Below are 19,055 nucleotides of genomic sequence, written 5' to 3'. Positions count from 1 at the left end.
ATTATGAACTATACCGTTGGTCATGTACCGTTGGAGCTTCAAGCTACAGGTCCATAAAGTCCCCTTGGTAGCTCAATGGGTTCAAGTTGAGAATCAGATTTTGGGTTAGTTTGAAGTGTTCAAATTAACAAGAGAAAATTTGATTATATATGATATAATTAAATCGATTCAATTATATGTCATATAATTGATATAGTATATTTGGTACATTATTTGGTTGGAGAAATTAATATAAATATGATTTATATTAAATGCCATAAAATAGAAAAATAACGACGATTTATATGTTGCATATGATGCATATGATGATTTATAACGATGATTTATTTATAATTTATTAATTATATGATAATTAATAATTCTTTTTCTCTATAACCGACTTGAGTAGGAGGTTATTTGCGGTTTTATGGTAACTGTGAGATAAAAGGAAAATTTGTTTTTTCAAAATCATTCAATCGTACATCTCACAAAAAAAACACTATCGAGTAAAAACTAGTTTTACTAAAACGATAGTTTTAGAGCCTAAACGATCAAGTATCGAGTTTACTATATGATAGTTACTTATTGCTACACGATCGAGTATCAAGTCTATACGATAGACTTCTTCTTCTACACGATCGTTTGATCACATACACGATTGTCTACTCAATCGTTTAGCTTTCTCCTTTCCTCTATCCAAAATCATACAGAGCCCAACGTCTGGATTCTTACACCGAGAATACTAAGGTAACTTTTGTGGTGATATCTTGTTTATTCGCTGGTGATCGAGGATCGAGTTTCACTTACTGGTGATTGAGGATCTTCCTATTGCTGTTTGCTGAATTGCTCGTTGTATTTGTGCTATTTGGACGTGTTCGAGTTTGATCGAGGGATACGTGAAGAAAGGGTTCTTCAAATGTATTGTTTACTCGATCCCTTATTTGTTCTTTAAGAAGCATGCTGTGATTTAGTCTTTGTGCATAATCGTTTCTGTTAGACTGTAAATGTATGTGTTCTTTCTCAATGGAGTTTGAAACGATCTGCTTCCGCTCACTAGTTCTTTAATCTAGAGTTCCTTCAATTGGTATCAGAGCCAGGTTGTTCTGATATTCCAAATTCCATTGCTGTATTGAATTTCATTTCCAGTCTTTGTGGGTTTTAAGCTTTCTACAATGCATTTAAGTGTTAAGTGTGATTGTGGATGCTGTTGTTGATGGATAATTTCGGGATAATTGCTTCTGTTTAAAGCTTTCTTTACATTTACAAGTGTTAATTTGTAAGGGCCCCTGCATTTTTTGGGCATAATGAACAAGCAATCGAGTATGTATTCAAGTTTTGGTTTTTGTTTGAGTCGTTCATGATGAAGCTTCAGACGCATAGAGATGCTGTTCTCTTCGAGGAAGAAGGCCAAAGGTTGGTCGCATCATGTAGCCCAGGCTAAACGATCATTTAGATTTGGCTATGCGATCGTGTATAAAAGTTCTACTCGATTGTGTAGTATTTGCTAAATGATCGCATAGCTAATGCTACGCGATTGAGTAAAAAGTTTACTCGATCGTGTTGCGTTGGCTACTCGATCGCGTAGACGCTCGGGGTAAACGAACACATAGAGTATATGATACTTGACGCATGGCGCGCGTACTAAACGATCGTGTAGACTAGCATGCTCATCGCATAGTTACTGGGTACTCGATCACTCGACATGAGATATTCGACGCTTGCTCCTCGATCGTTTAGACGATCATGCTTCATCGTATAGTCGTTGTCTACTTGATCATTTAGGCATGTGTTGCTCGATGTGCGCTGCACGATCGCGTGACCTTCATGCTCATCACATAGTTCAAAGGCACTCGATCCACGCTACATGATCGTTTATACTCGATCAGCGTTACTGGACTATCTGAAGGACATGCTACACGATCAACTGAAGAGACTTTGCCCGGGCGGTTCAAGATCCAGTTTGTCTGTTTGAACCGGTTGACTCGATGCTCTTTGTGATAGTTAACTTTTCTTTCTAATTTTTTAGGCATATTATCCGGGTCCATTAATTTTATTTAATGTACATGAGATGTATGTTTGTTTATATGCCATAATTTATGACATATAGATTTAAAACCCACAATAGGTTATGCATTTATTCATGCATCATCTTTATATTACAAGTGTTATAATATAGTAGTTTGCATGATTAAATTACTTTAAAGCATGCTCATGCATCATATAATATAATAGTTATAATATGTGCATGCATTAAGTATATCCATACATCATCTTTATATTATAAGTGTTATAGTATAAGGGTGTATGAGAGCATGTATGCTTAGTTCATTACTTTGTTATATAAGAGTTATATAAAGTAGTAATGAATGAACATTGCATGAAACATGCCACTTAGGTTTATTTATAAGAGTTAACTTATAAATGCCTTATCGATGTCTAGCTTAGCAATGTGGTTGATTTTGATTGTTTCATTTTTTGTAAGAGTTATAATTACTGAAATTAGAATTAAAATCAATAAGAAAGAGTTGCATGCAAAGTTAGGTAAAATCATTTTCTAAAAGAGTTTTAAAATTTGATTGAGATAGACCTAAGATCATGGTTCTAATAAGATTAGATAACTAAGTTTAATTTATCTATAAGGGACATTTTGTTTAATAGGATTAAATTGATTTGAATAAAAGATTAAATTTGTAATAAATCTATCTATAAGGGACATTTTGTTTAAGGCGGGTTCTGGCTAGGCTGGGATATTTAAGTTAACGAAAACGGAATACCCTACCTGGGAACCTACTTGGAAAGGTGAATTAGATAGATTTGCTATAAGCAGGCAACAACTGATTAATGTTCGTTAAAGAGTTTAATGAATCTTGATCAAAAGTTGTTTAACTTTCCAAAATAAGTGTTACTTTTGGGAAAAATTAAACAGACACTTAGTAAAAATAATTAGCCGTGTTTTTCCAAGTGAATTAAACCCTAGGTTGTTAAAATACTCAGTGGGAGAAAAAGATATATATGATATGTCAATTCCACTCACGTTTCTCCCTTAATGTTCACACCGTGAGATTCATACTTGGCCACGTGGTGCCCTGGGAGCGTCCCCTTTCGGATGGTGTTTGCATGGGTCAATATCAAGGTGAATGGAGAGAGTATTTATAGTAAGTGGAAGAAGGATGTGTGTCAACATGTCCTGCGGTCTCCTTCATTGGTTTGCATCGTGAGACCTTCTTGCATGTCCTCGAGGCACCTTGGGAGCGTCCCCCTTTGGATGGTTGTGCAATTGATCAATATTAAGGCAAACTCCAGAAATGGATAGGGTCGCTTTAGTTTTTGCTCCAATTGGTTTTTCCCTTCGGTTGGCTGCTTGGGGCGGAACTCTAGGATCTAAAATGAAGGGTCACACTTACGAAAAATTATTAAGTAAGTTAATGATTTCTTGACCAAATGAATGATGGCTAATCGTTATAGGAATAAGAGTTATTCGGGTGTAATGGTTAGTTAAGAGTGTCTCAATTCATAGGAGGGATAAATTGACTACCCTTCGATGGCTTTTGTCCTAAACCTCTGAAGTGTCATTGCAAAACTAGATGTATTACGGGGTTCGTTTAGATTTTGCTAAACCTGATTGGTTCTAAGGAGTAATGTTAAAATCTAACATAGATTAATATGTTTCTTTTTTCAGCAACATGTCAATGTTTGATTTTCCATTAGTTGCCTTTTCTTCTTTGATTGATTACATGCATTGGAAAGAGTCTATTAAATCATATTTTGTGGTAATTGACGTAGATTTTGTCATGTTTGAGGATTGTCCTCAAGTCTCAAACCCTGACGCACCACGAAATGTTCGTAATATAGGATTGTATCAATAACAGCGGAAGCACAAGGATCATCTAAGCACTCAAATTCACTAATTTTGACAAAATATAAAGCATGCTTTTGCAGAAACAAGTGAGTTTCAAGACATACCTCTTGTAGAAATTCTTCAAAGCTTCTTCACCAGTTGCTATCTTCTCCAAATCTTGTTGTAGACCACCTCAAGATCTTCCCTCACTATTCTCTTAGTGCTCTTGATTGAGTTGTGGGACTCAAAACAAGCTTGAATCAAGGGAAGAATGAGATATGCTCACTGCAGAAAACTAGCTGAAGAACTCTTTTTTCAGTCCAAATTTTCTCTCAAAATCTCTATAGATTGCATCATGCAAAGGAGTGAGTTGCATGAGTTACAGCTCATGCTTGGAGAAGACAAAGCCAAGAAGATGCATTATGTGTGAGCTACTTCAAAGATAGATAATGGAAAATCTATCTTTTCCATTTTAGTGTTTTCCTTTTTACTTTCCCATTTTTATCATAAAATCAAAATTTGATTTTAAAAAATAATTTTTTAAATTAATTTCATAAATAATTATTAAATAAAACTTAATTAATTTAATATCAAATATTAAATTAATTTTAACACATATCCATCTTTATAATTTAAATCATATTTAAATATATAAATTCTCCTATTCCGTTTAATTCTAAAATTAAACATGTAATTATATCTCATATAATTACTAATTCCCTTAATTCTAATTTGAACGTTTCAAATTAACTTATCATGCTATTCTAGAGCTAGTCCGTTACGAGCTAGTAGGGGGACCTCGTGGACCTACAGATCATGGGCTCCAACGATCCGAGATTAATTGGCTAAACTCACTAGACCAAATTAATCTTCATTCGTTAACTAATGGGTCACTCCACTAAAGCCCATAGTTGCACTCCCCTCACTGTAAATATATTATGTCCACATGATTTAACCATAATCAGCAAGTTGACCCTTCACAGGTTGTTCGTAATAATGGCTAGGTCAAATATCTATTTTACCTCCGAGATTATGTTTAATTCCTCAAGTCCCTACTGATCCTCTAATGAACAACTGGTTTGTGATCCAATCACTAAACCAAACTCTCTCAGCCTAGTGATAGGGTGGGGCCCCTTGTTCAAGACCTGGATTCAGTACTTGAGAGAACAACCTTTCTCCTATCCCTAAATTGGGTAGGCGTGAACTTCGTCTTGCACTCTATGTCCCTAGCTATCTATCCGGTCTTACCCCTGAAATGGGAGACTTATTGAGTCGGCGCTATTGAGCCAACCCTCAACTATACAAATCTAAGAGCAATCCCGAATAAACAGGAGTTCATAGTTAACTCAGGATTAAGATCGAGTTACCTAGGTCATCTAGGTGAAATAGTCAGTCTTATACAGTAAACAACGTTATAAAGTAAAAATGACTTATTTCTTGGTCCTGATCTTATGCAAACTCATTGCATAGGACGCCCCCACTCCTCATGTCATAACATGTACGAATTAGGATCACATTATATGTAGCACTTTACAACACTTCGTAACAACTACAGAGTAGGCCGCATCCAATGGTGTTACCAGAATAAGGTACCCAACCTCATTCATGTATTATAGATAATTTTGAACCTGATCCACTCTTATGTCTCCACATAAAGTTCAAGTACTCATACAATAGTCATGAGTCTTAGTTTATTGGATTTAGACTTTTATACAATTTATGAAATCAATACAAGTTTATTGATTATAGAAAATGTTTATTATTTTACAAACTGCGAGTTTTTAGGACATAGAACCCAACACGTAATGCATATGAGGTGTGAATGAAGACTAATTCGATGGCTCAACTTCACATTTTGGCAAGCATACCTGTGTTGGGATTGTGTCCTAATTCTCTCGGAGTCTCGTTTTTTGTAAAGATACACATTGTTTGATGAATAAAATAATTGTTATTTAATTCTAGATTTACTCATATCCAATAAACAAAGCTTCTTGGTTATCTTATGTGAACTTAAGCATGTATATGTGATATACAAGTGAATCATGCCTTAAGTGATAACCTAAAGAGGTCTGTAGTATAAGGATTAAGGTGGGACACCGATCCTTGTGACACTACGGATACGGCCCGCTTTGTAGAGGTTTGCAAGTGTTGTAAACTACTACAGATGGTAGATCCTGACCATTTATGTGAGACGTGCGAGCAGGGGTGTCCTATACAAAGAGTTTGTATAAGACCTGGACCACGAGATGACTAGATTCTGTATATAACATCGTTGATACTAGAGACTTACATCACACCTAAACGACCATAGGTGACACGACCTCAATCCTGAGTCTTTTGAAAACTCCTGCCTTTGAGGGCGGTCCTTTGATTAGTATGGGTGAGAGTGGCCAGATTGCCAACTCAACATACCTACCTTTTTAGGGACTTTTCTGATCTGGGAGCTGGAAACTCAATCCATAAGATGGAATTCACTCCTTTCCCGAAGTAGAGATAGGTAGAGAGATTGCTCCCTTAAGGGCTGATTCCGGGGCTTGAACATAGTGGTCATAACTTCTCTTTGGAAGAGAAGACTCAGTCATAGTAGGACTATGACATATGTTCATTAGAGGGATCAGTGGTACTTAAAGAGACAGATGTAACTACAAGGGCATAACGGTTATTGGCTAGCTGTACTTACGAGCGATCTATGAAGGGTTATCGTACTGTTCATTGGTTAAGATGGACACATAATATATCTGTGGTAAGGAGAGTGCAGTTGTCGGTCTTTAATGAAGTGCTTGGCAATTAACGGATGATGGATCCTGTGACTAAAGAGTTTAGTCAGTTATTCACGTATCGTTGGATCTTTGAGCTATAGGTCCATGAGGTCCCCTTGATAGCTCAATGGATTCAGTTGAGGATCAGTTCTTGGTGTTGATTTGAAATGTTCAAATTGAAAAGAGGTATTTTGATTATATATGTTATAATCGGTATGATGTGTGAGACACATCTAATGAAGGATTGATGTAAATGAGATTTACATTAAGTACCATAGAATAGAAAAAGAACTATGGTTTATATGTTTCATGAGATGAAATATTAAAATTATGGGTTATAAATATAGTATGATAAGTTAGCTATCATTTATATTTATAATTATATTAATTATTGGTAACTAATTCTTTTTCTTTAATAACCAAGTGAGTGGGTGGTTATTGGAATCATGGTAACCGTGAGTTTAAAAGAAAAATGGTTTTCCTATTTTGAAAAGAGGTTTTACAAACGATTGAAAAAGTTTTTGAGATTTTTCTCTCGGCGTAAAAGAAACTCACGGAGTTGTCCAGTAAATATGGATTTACTAAACGATGACTGGGTGAGCTAAATGATCGTGCAGTATTTACTAAACGATTGCATAGTTTTGCTAAACAATCGCTTGCCCAAAGTAAACGATTGTGCAGAGTCTGTAGGTGACAGACCGAGCTAAACGATCACATAGCTTTTGCTAGACGATCGCTTAGCTTTATCTAAATGATTAGGCATCGACCTATACGATAGGTCTTCGCCATCTCCCAGTTGCCCAGTCGTGTACACGATCGATATTTCCTCCTTTGTCTGCCTCATACCAAGTTCGAACAGAGCCCACCCTCTGAATTCTCACATCGAGAATACCAAGGTAGCCTTGTTGGTGGTTTCAGACTCAACTTGACACCATCGAGGTTTTCAGGAGGCCGTTCGTGGTGCTCTGAAGTTCGTGACCAAGGCGATCATTGAGGATGAGCGTGAAGTGTTCGTGCTGTGTTGCGGTCGTGTAGATCGAGCATTCGAGGTTGTTGTTGTTCGAGTGTTCGTGAGCAAGGAATGTGAAGACGAGGCGACAAATGTTCGTAGAGTTCTTCCTTGATCATTTGTTTTTCATGCTGTAATTTTTGCATTTTAATTGTATAACCGTTTGTTTGAAGTCGACTGTAAATATATTATTCATTCATGATTGTGATTTGGGATAATCTTTCTTCCGCTGCTCGTGGAAATCTCAAATCTGATTTCCTTCAACTGTCACATAGAAATCTTCACACATGCGGTGGAGAAACTGGTCATACTATAATTTTTCATATGAAGATATGTAATAGAACAAATCTGGACAACTGAAAACTGCTGCTACTCTAGAAGCAGCGACAATGATGTCCTTCGCCGATTCAATAAGCCTTTCATTTTAGGGGTAAGACTAGGTAGATAGTTGGGGACATAGTCCTCCAAGATGTAACTCACTCCTACCCGATTTCAAGGTTAGTAGATTGATTGTTCCCTTAAGTACTGACTCCTAGTCTTGAACAAAAGGCTCAACCCTCTCTATGACTGAGAGGGACTCGGTTTACTGGTAGGACCATAAATTAATTGTTCATTAGTGAATCAGTGGAGACTTAAAGAGCAATATGTTTTATAGAGGTAAAATGATAATTTTGACCCAGTTGTAATTACGAACAACCTATGAATGATTGACTTACTAAACATGGTTAAATCATGTGGATAGAAATATATCTATAGTGAGAAGAGTGCAACTATTGGTTTTAGTGAAGTGGCTTTAGTGAAGTGTCCTAGTAGTTAACAAATGTTGGTTAATTAGATTAAAGAGTTTAGCCAGTTAATCTCAAATCGTTGGAGCTCATGAATTGTAGGTCCATTTGGTCCCCCTACTAGCTCATATCAGACTAAACCTTAGAATCACTACATGAATTTTGGGCTTTAATGTCGATTGGAAAAAGTGAAATTGGATGTATAATGTCGGTTTTGGTACCCACAATATCGGTTTTAAATCGACATTAAAGATCCACTTCACTTTTTCCTCTAATTTTCTTTTTTTCGCCATTTTTTTAATTTTCCTCTTCACTCTCCCTCTATTTTCTTTTTTCTTCTCATTCTCACACTTCCTTCTTCAGACCTTATTCTTTCTCACTCCTCTCACTTTTCTCTTCCAAAGTGGATTTGCTGGTCGTTCCGCCGGATCTGCTACTCATTTCGTTGTCGTTCGCGTGTCTACAGATCTGTCGTTCGTTTCATTCACGTGTCTCCAGATCTGCTACCATCATTTGCCAGATCTACCACCGTCATTCGCCAGATCTTCCATCATCGTCATTCGCCAAATCTGCCGCCGTCGTTCATCGTTCGTTACGTCATCGTTCGTTGTTCGTTCCGTCAATGGATCAGGTGCATTCGCCTAGCCATCAACCTCTTTTCATATGGAAGTTGAAACTCGTTCTTCTTCCTTCCATTTTCATCTCTAATGATTAATTTGCCTTTGTCTGGTTTCCGACGAGACGGTATTAAATTTTACGCCCCTTTCCCCTTTCGATTCCGTTTAATTTCTTCGACGAATTTTTGATCATGGGCAGCAGTAGATCTAGTAGATTTTTTCCCCCTGCAGTTTGAGTGAGTGGATGTTTGCCTGATGCTCTGGAAATTCCTTTTCTCGTAATATCTTTATAAATTTATAACTGGCAGTTTCTGTGATAAAATTTGAAGATTTGAAGATTTAATGCTCTCCTGGTTCATCTTGTAGATTATTTGAGCTATGTGGTCAAGAATTAAACGTGAAGCTGTTGATAAAAGAATTGCCTCCACTGAAAGATGTTGGTCCTCAGACTTGCCTCATTTTCAGTGTTGATGGTTCTAAACTTGCTACTGGTGGGGTGGTAAGGACAAATCTATTATCTAGTTCATGGAATTCATAGTTCTTTTTTATTCTTGTCTTTCTAAAAAACACGGTGGATTTATTTTGACATCAAATTACCTACAGAATGGACATCTCAGAATCTTGGAGTGGCCAAGCTTGCGCCCCATTTTAGATGAACCAAGTGCGCATAAATCTGTAAGGGATATGAACTTTAGGTGAGCCATGAAGTTGTCTATTGCTGGTGTATTCTTAACGTATGGCAACATGTCTGTTTGTTTATTTCCTCACACAGTATCTATACAAATATTGCTATTAGGACATCTTTTCGTACAATAAAATTTGTGTGTTCATATTTAATGGGTTGCTTCATGAACACAGTTCTTATCTTGATCTTTTGAAATTGTTGTTAGGAAAGTGTTCATAACATCTTCAGATCTATGCATAAAGCATGATGGCATGGAATGTTGTGTAGACCATTTGACATTCTCCTATTGCTAGCAGAACTACATAAATAACCCATAAAACATCAATTAAATTTGTTATTTGTGACTCTGATTATGGTGGATGAAAATTTTGCAAGTATTTGTTGGCTTTTCTTTTCTCTCTCGGATTAATGACTTAAACGCTTAGTTTAATCTTGTTCCAGCCTAGACTAAGAGTTCTTGGCTTCTACTTCCAATGATGGATCAGCAAGAGTTTGGAAGACTGACGATGGTGTTCCTATAACTACTTTGACTTGGAGTGCGGTATGGTAGATATTTTTACATGTTATTTTGTGTTTATTGCATTTTCCTCATAATTAGTAACATGTTTATTTGGATTGTTCAGGATGAAAAAATTGAGCTCTATCGATTTCCTAAGGATGAGACTAAACCATTTTTATTTTGTACCATCCGAAAAGGTATGACTCTTTTCAAAACTCATATTATCAAGCTTCAATAATCCAATTGAATGGCTCGTTGTATTCTTGGAACAGGTGAGAAGGTTGTCACCGCCGTTTGGGACATCAGTAATTGGAAAAGAACTGAGTATAAGAGGTTGTTGAGAAAGCCTACTTGCATAATGTACATCAGTCGAGATGGAAAATATTTGGCTTTGTACGTCCATCTCATTATCAAATTGATTATTATTGTCTATTTTTAATCATGATTCTGTAATTTATGTTAGAACAATCAATAAATTACTGCCTAATACCTCAAGTACGATGATATCAGTGGCAACAAATTAGCAAGATAATTTGAAACAGTTCAATAGTCTTTTTTTTCTGTCTTTTCTGTATACCAAGTGTCTACCTCAAGTTTGATGATATCAGTGGCACCAAGTTAGCAAGATCATTTGAAACAGTTCAATAGTCTTTCTCTTCTGTCTTTTCTGTATACCAAGTTTCTAATTTTACGTTTTTGTTGCGCATTTCAATGTGTTTTACGATAACAATGTTCTTTCTAAGTGTGATAAATTTTCATTCTAGAGGAAGCAAGGATGGGGACGTATGTGTGGCTGAAGTAAAGAAAATGGAGGTTAGTCATATGAGTAAAAGGCTACATCTGGGTACATTCATAAAAACTCTCGAGTTTTTCCCCAGTGAAAGGTGAACTAATAAGAGTGCTTAATCAATTTTGTCATTTTCAAAATCACTCTGAAATACGTCTATGCTGCCGAAAATTTTCCATCGTCTTCGTATCTCATATCTAGGTAACCAAGCTTCTCTTCTTCAAGATCTTGAAAAAATAAGATTCTCTCATTTATTCAACTATTGAGTTTTCTTGTTTTTGCAGGTGCAACAAAGGAGTAAAGATTTGGTATACAACAACCTCTTTTATGCTTTTGGGGAACTCTAGATCCAAATATTCACTACAAGAATTTTTCCTTGAATGTACCATTTATACATATTCCCAATAAACACGGTTAGTTGAATATGAATTCTGATCACATTTTCACTTTCAATCCTTTGTCTTAAACCTTTTTTGTTTATGATCCTTTGAACAACAATGGTCAGACAAAGATGCCTATAACCAGACACTGCTAAATCTGGAGGGGTCTGTTCAAGAAGAATTATGAAGGGATCTATACTTACCAAGTGGAGAGGGACAGTAAACTCATAATGTTTATATTACATGTAATTTGTGTTTTCAAGGGCTCAATTATTGTACGACCTTTTAAATTATAATTTTATAGCAGAATTTGCGGATTAAATGTAATAGATTTGTAATCCATACATAAATAATATGTCATAGCCACAATTGTCGATGATGATGTGTCATGTTATACTTTTTGACCCAAAAAATGGATTCGGCAACGGAATTTAAAAAAAAGGGACAATAATTGATAAAAGGGACAGATTTCGGGCTCCAATGTCGGTTTAAAGGGCTTCATTTGATTCTTGGGCTTCAGTTGCAATCGACAATAAATGGCTTTAATGAAATTTGCAACCGACATTAAAGACAGTGTTATTAAAGCCCTTTAATGTCGGTTTAAAACCGACATTAAAGACAATCGATATTAAAGGGCTTTAATAACACTATCTTTAATGTCAGTTTAAAACCGACATTAAAGCCCAAAATTCTTCTAGTGAATAGTGTGACGAGTGAGTTTGAAGTGTTCATATTCGAATTAGGAAACAAGTGTTAAATATATGCAATATATTTAATGACGTATCATTCAATTGGGAATTGAATGATAAAGAGAGAGTTAGAGATATTTAAATAAGATTTAAATATCAAAACTATGAATAAGGATTACTCGGGATTAGTGTTGGATTAAATAATTGAATATTAAATTAAATTAGTTAAATTGTTTAATGAATTATTTAATATTAATTTGATTTAAAATTAGTTATTTGTTTTAATTTTGAATTAAATGAAATTAATCAAAGTTGGTCAAAGTCAAATGTCAAAAGTTGAAGGTCAAATTTTGAAGGTCAAATTTGAATTAATTTTGACTTCACCAAGCCTTGAAGGTCAAAGGTCAAAAGTTGACTTCACTAAGTGGAAAATTCCAAAATTAGCTTTGAATTAATTATGAATTAAAATCGTATTTAATTAAAATTTGATTAAAGTCAAATGTTGAATTTAAAATAGTCAAAGTCAAAATGTTGACTTTACTTAATGGAAAGATGCAAGAATGTTTTTTAGTGAAAAAATCCAATCTTTTAGTGAATTAGTGAGTAATTCATTTTGCAAAGTGTTGATTCCACACAATGCCACTTATCCCACTAAATTGAGTGCATTTTGAAGTGTCAAAATTTTGTTAACTCAATTTTGCATGAATTGCATGTAATTGCTCTATAAATAGGATGCTTTGATAGAGATTAATTCTTCTTGGCCATTTTGTGAATTTCAAGTTAGTTGAAAAATAAATTCTTCTTGGCAACTTAAAGATTCTAAAAGAGTTTTAGAAATTAAGTCCTCAATTCTTTCTCAAGTTCTATACGAAATTCATCCCTACAAAGTCACTCATTGGATTCCACCATCCCATTCTAAGACTGGAAAGTAGTCGGGAAGACTCTCGTGGTGGCTCACAGCCGATTCGTGAGGAAATTGGAGTGGAATTGGTAGGTCAATTTGGAGCTACAAAGGTTGTAACTCAAACCCTAATTTTAAAGTTATTTGCATGCATGTTTTGTCTTTAAAATTAATAAAATTTAGAGTGCTTAAGATCCAAATTGTTTCCATATTTTTATTCTAAAAGAACTATAATAGAATGGAACTCAAAATACAAGAATTTTAAATTTAATACATTTGCTAGCTTTAGGACTAAACATTAAAATTTATCTTTTTCTTTGGTGAGCTAGCAAATGTATTACTAACTCAACCTAACTCATGTTGGTGAGCCGAACACCTTCTAAGAAATAAAATGTTACTAATGTAAATATAATATATAAACAATAAAAATGCTAACTTATTTAAAAGACATATTCTAAAAAAAATCTTTTTTGAAAAACGTAAACTGATTATGTAGTAATTTAAATAATTTTTTGAAATTATTTGTTTTTATAATTTTTTTTTAAATATCTAGTGTGACAATAACATTTTATCGATATTTTCATCTACATTTTCATGAATTTGAGATATTGTAATTTTCGTCAACAACGACATTTTAAAACACTGAAGCCAACAATTTAAAAGAAAACTTAAGATAAATCCCCCAATCCAAATATAAATGCCAAAGGCGAACAATGGTATTAAAATTTTGTCAACATGTCGACATTTTCATTAGTATTTTCACATTTCTATGAGTTCGACATGGACATGGATATTTTACTTAATTTTCCAAATATAAATTCTCTTTTCCAAAAGTAACACTCCAAACAAAGGCCTAAAAAAATTGGAGAAAAATTTAATATAATATAAATTTTGAATTCCTGAATTAGACATTTTAAAAATTCTAAATTAAACTCCAAAATGTCTACTTTTAAAGATTTGATTAAAAAACCTCTTTTCCCAACATTTTAAAAAATTTAATTTGGCTAATCTATGGGAATGGACTGAACGTCTAATTTTCAGAATCAGTATCCATAAGCAACTAAGTTCGGTTAATCTAAATTTAATTAACCAAGGTAGGTTTAAAGGTTAGTCCAAAATTAGCCTAATTTTGTAATCTAGAACTGTTACAATAGAGCCCTAAAATTACGCTGAAATTGCCTTTGTTCAATCTGTCATAGATTCTAATATCAACCATCCAAAGCATCAAATTATTATTTATATTTTATTTAATAATTTTGATGTAATTTAATATTTTCTAATTTTATTCACTTATGATATTTTATGCAGTGATATTTTTGTCATTTTTATTATGAATTATGATGGGGCATTAGATTTTTGTTGGGAGGTTATTAAAGCCTTGCCTATAATTTATTTTCACACTTTGCAAGGAATTGAGTTTGGCTGTAGAGAGTTTCTTGAATTTTTTGCAATTCATGTATTGTGTTGCATGGCAAAAACATTCAACTGGGATTATTCATCCTATCTTATAAAGTATTCGAATCTTAGGCCAAAGAACTATTTATTGTCTCAAAAACTTTGATCTTAAGACAATTCGTGTTTAATTCAATCCTTAAAATTGAAATCGGATTGATTTGAGGGGGTTTTCGTGATTGAACGTTAGGGGTTCTCATCCCAAAAGAATTTCTAATCCCAATTTCCTAGCATTTTTATATCATTTGGTATCAAAGCCTAGGCACTCTAAGATTGGATATCCCGAGAGTATCATCTCTATTAGATTGAGTTTAGAAATTTAGGCTTCGTTTGGTAACCATTTTATTTTTAATTTTTGTTTTTGAAAATTAAGTCTATGGACATTACTTCCACCTCTAAATATTTTCCTTTGTTATCTACTTTTTCACCGATGGTTTAAAAAATCAAGCCAAATTTTAAGAACTAAAAAAGTAGCTTTCAAATAGCTGTTTTTGTTTTTGGAATTTGGCTAAGAATTCAACCATTGTACTTAAAAAAAATGCAAATAATTGTAGAAATGTTGATAAAATAGACTTCATTTTAAAAAATAAACACAAAAAATCAAATAGTTATCCAACGGATTTTTTTTTTTTTTTTGCGCGGTTGTTTTGAAAAGGAAAAAAATTGCTTAAGTTGCTTTCAAATCTTTGATTTTTCTTGTTTTGGTTGCACGTTGAGTTTCACTTTATTTAAGCCGCCCCGGCCCGCCGCGCAGGGTAGAAGACCGGTATCCAGTCGGTGGGGAAAAAACCGAAGGGAAAAGAAATCCTTGCAGCAAAAAACATGGAAAAAAAGCAAAAGAAAAGGTCGTGCACGTGGAATCGAAAAGGAATTTTTTAAAAAAAAATGTAAACATTATTCTGTGTCTGCTACGTTAAGCAAGCAGGGGAATTTAAGGGACTGATTTTTTAATGAATTATAAGCAGCTAAAGTTTACTCTAAAAAATTCTTTAAAGTCATTTTAATAGGATTAATTTTCTAAGATTAAACTCTTCAAGATCATTGAGATTTCAATTTGGGGTTTGAACTAAATTTATGTTTAGGTTTTTGCTTTTTTATTATCAATATTGTTTTAGTTCTTTGCCCTTTCTTTGTTCATCTCATATAATTCTATAAATCTTGAATCTTAAATTATTGAGTCTTATTTCTATTTTTCATGATTCTAATTGTTCGATCTTGTTAAGTTCTTGATTATTAATTTTCTTATTTTTGTTGGTTATACTTATTTTCTTTGCTTGAGTTTCAATACTTCACATCAATCTCACTTTCGTGTTCAAATTTGCTCCTTAAGCCATTATAACAAATATCGATAGCATAAAATAAACACTATCATTGACTTTCCATAGCGTTCTCGGAATGCTATAGTAGACCATGTTATTGAAAATCCTCTACTTTCCATAGCATTTTATTAACGCTATAAAATATCAACTTTTGATAGCATATATTTATGTCATGAAAATTTTCCATAATGTTAGCAAAAAAATGTTATAAAATGTCTTTTATAACTTTTTTATAGAGATAAAAAAAATGTTATAAAAGACTTTCTATAGCATTTTTAAGATGATGTTGTAGTCGATGTTATTAAAAGTCTTTGACTTTCTATAGCGCTTTTTTAATGTTGTAAAAAAATTATAAAAAGTTTATTTTTTATTGCATAATTTCAATGTTATGAAAACTTTTCATAGCAATAGAGAAATGCTATTATTGATTTTGATAGCAATTTTTATCATAGTAAAAGAAAAATACTATAAAAATCATATTACATTTTTATTTTCATCGTGATGGTCGATTTTGATTAAGTTGTATGTCATTTGTGTAACACTTTATACCCGTAACAAATTATTACAAATGTAACTATAAAATCATTGTAATAATATAAACCTTTAATATTATATTCAAGTACATTTTCATCAAAATAAATATTCAATAGTATAAACATTGCTTGTTATGAAATGCTTCAATCATTACAACATTCTACATACATAAATAACCACATATATTTTTTGTAGGGTTGCCATGTTATCCAAATTACATTATGACAAATGAGGGGAAAAAAGAAAGACAACCTTCACTTTCTAATTTCCTTAATACAAATAAATATCATTATTTAGTATTCACCTTTTAAAGTGATGCATCCTTTAATATTCCCGTCCAAAAATCTAACAAATTTCTTATCCTTGCTTGCTGCAAAATGGAAAACATATTTACCATCAAATTCACCTTAAAACTCATTCATCAAATGGGACAATATTTTTCTAAAAAATAGTGTACAATTGAACATGATGCAAAACTAAAAATGTAGAACATAAATGTGGGAAAAAAAATACTGCAATCAACTAAAGAGATACCATATACAAAGTTAAAAAATAGAGATATCATAAGCTTCCCCTTCGATTAAAAAAACCTATAATATCAAGGATTCAAAGGATTGGCATTCTATATACACACAAAAAAAAAAACTAAAAAGAACATTCAAACACCAATCTGACAATGATTAAAATTACATATAGACTGAAAAGAACAAAGTGCAAGTCCAAAACTTCTTACCTCTAGAAGGTAAGGTCTAGAGATTATAAAGATTAAATTTGATAAAAAAAAAAATCACAAATTACAAAACTTACATTAAGTATGTTAACTACAAATTTAAGTTCCAAGTGTTTCGAAATAAACAAGAGCATCTAGTTAACCATTTTTATTTTTTCATAAAACAAGCAAACATCAAGCAAGTAATCGAAAAAGGTAGATATGGAAAAAGAAACTCAAATTGAAATTAATACCTTACATATGTGGTTTTCCAGCTTGCCTTGGCTGAATTAGAAATAAGGAGTTGTTATACTTCATCTACTAGCAATATGAAGCTCAAAATTTTAGTAAGAAAATGCATTATGAATATGTGTTGAAGAAGTTAGGCATGAAATTTATAAAGAGTAGCTCACTTGATACAATAGAATAATCTACTTTAAAAAATGACCAAATAAATCAGGATAGGATGTTAGATTTGGAAGAGGGTGAGGAAGCTAGTTTTCCAACATTGGTCTTATGGTTTGGGCAATGAAAGGCAGGTGGGTCCAAAAAGATAGCCCACCCTCCTCTCTCATTGCAGAGCTAGTTGATCTAATTCATTGAATCCCAAGAATGTTTTATAACTAATTTATAGTCAATATAAGTGTTTTCTACACTACAACTAATAAACCATCTAATTCTAAACAAGTTTAGTGTAAGTCTTTTCTATACTACAGCTAATAAACCATCTAATTCTAATAAGTTTAGTGTTTACTCTTTGAGGTTGCCTTGTTCCTGGAGAAACAAACTAGAGGTATCTCATGAAAATGAAGCCAAAAAGGAAGCACACCTAAATTCCAACGATGATAGTTTCTGGGCTTCGGCTCCCTTTGGTTCCTCAAATCATTCTAACTTGCTAAATCAAACATTGAAATTCATTCTAACTTGCGAATTAAATTTACTTGGGTACTTTGCTTGCTGAATCAAAATAATAGGTTTTTTATTTTTAATAAAATGAATTAAAATAATAGATAAGAGAGTGAATTGAATTCAGAGCTTTGTATCTAGCTAAACTGATGAAGCTTGACTTTGGAACTATATGAATTTGCACAAAGGAAGAACTCAAGCAAAATTAAACAAGGAATGAAAGGGGAACATGCACAAGATTAGGAACAATGTTCACATACTAATAAAGAATGTGAGAGTCAAATTGAGAAAAAATATTATGAATTTTGCAATAATCTTTACCAGTTTCTTGATCAAGATTTGAGGAAGAAATGCCACAATAATCTTCCAATAATCCACCCATTACAATAATCTGTATCAATTGCTTGAGCAAGGTTTAGATTTTTTTACCTCTTGATGACATCTTCAATAATACACGCACCAATAATGTGAACTTGATTTAGGCATTCAAAATAAGGTATAGTCTCAAGAACAAGAGATGGCCATGAAAATCATCTAGACACCAAACTTGAAACATTTTTGAAACATGGTATAGAAGATATTATAGAGTGTCAAATATGAGAGTTATCAGATAACGAGAAGATAACATAGAGTAATAAAACCTAAGATGTCATGTATAGCTGATCAATTAAGATAGGTAAAGAGTTAAAGAAATTGAAAGAACAAACCGAACCTAGTTGCACTAGAATCTACATGAGTATGTTCAACAAAGCACAACAAGAAGCTTACGTTGTAACTTACATGGGTGTCATACATATTCCCTCAAGATCAGCTAAAGTAATAACTTTTAACTAACTTATATAGAACAGCAAGAAACAATTCTTAGTATAGAATTTAGCTATCTGTCAAAAAGAAAAGAACGAATATTTGCTTCATCTTCAATATAGAAGACAAAGCATTATAATAAACTACAAGTATGATTTCTTAATAAGTTTGAAAAATTGAAGCTAATCACCTTCAAACTTAGCTTCATGACAAATTTATCTTAGAAAAGCAACACTCTAATAACAAAAATAAAAAAAACACTCAGTATTAAATTTCTCACCATGGCAACAAGTTGAGAATAAATTTGTCATCAGATCAATACCTTTTGCCTTAACTTTGTTGTGACTCCCTTGTTCCTTTGACCTATGTTATATTGGAGATCTTAAAGTTAACTAGTAACATA

At 33.1% G+C, this 19,055-nt stretch overlaps 1 pseudogene; it reads left to right on the top strand.

The window, feature by feature from the left end:
* Nucleotides 1-1,336: 1,336 nt before the first annotated feature.
* On the top strand, nt 1,337-11,059 carry LOC120089131 (annotated as a pseudogene).
* The last annotated feature ends 7,996 nt before the right edge of the window (nt 11,060-19,055 follow it).

Source organism: Benincasa hispida, chromosome 10, assembly GCF_009727055.1.
Source record: "Benincasa hispida cultivar B227 chromosome 10, ASM972705v1, whole genome shotgun sequence".
Classification (NCBI taxonomy): Eukaryota; Viridiplantae; Streptophyta; class Magnoliopsida; order Cucurbitales; family Cucurbitaceae; genus Benincasa; species Benincasa hispida.
Note: the sequence above shows the minus strand (reverse complement) of the source record. Positions and strands in the feature narration are given on the sequence as shown.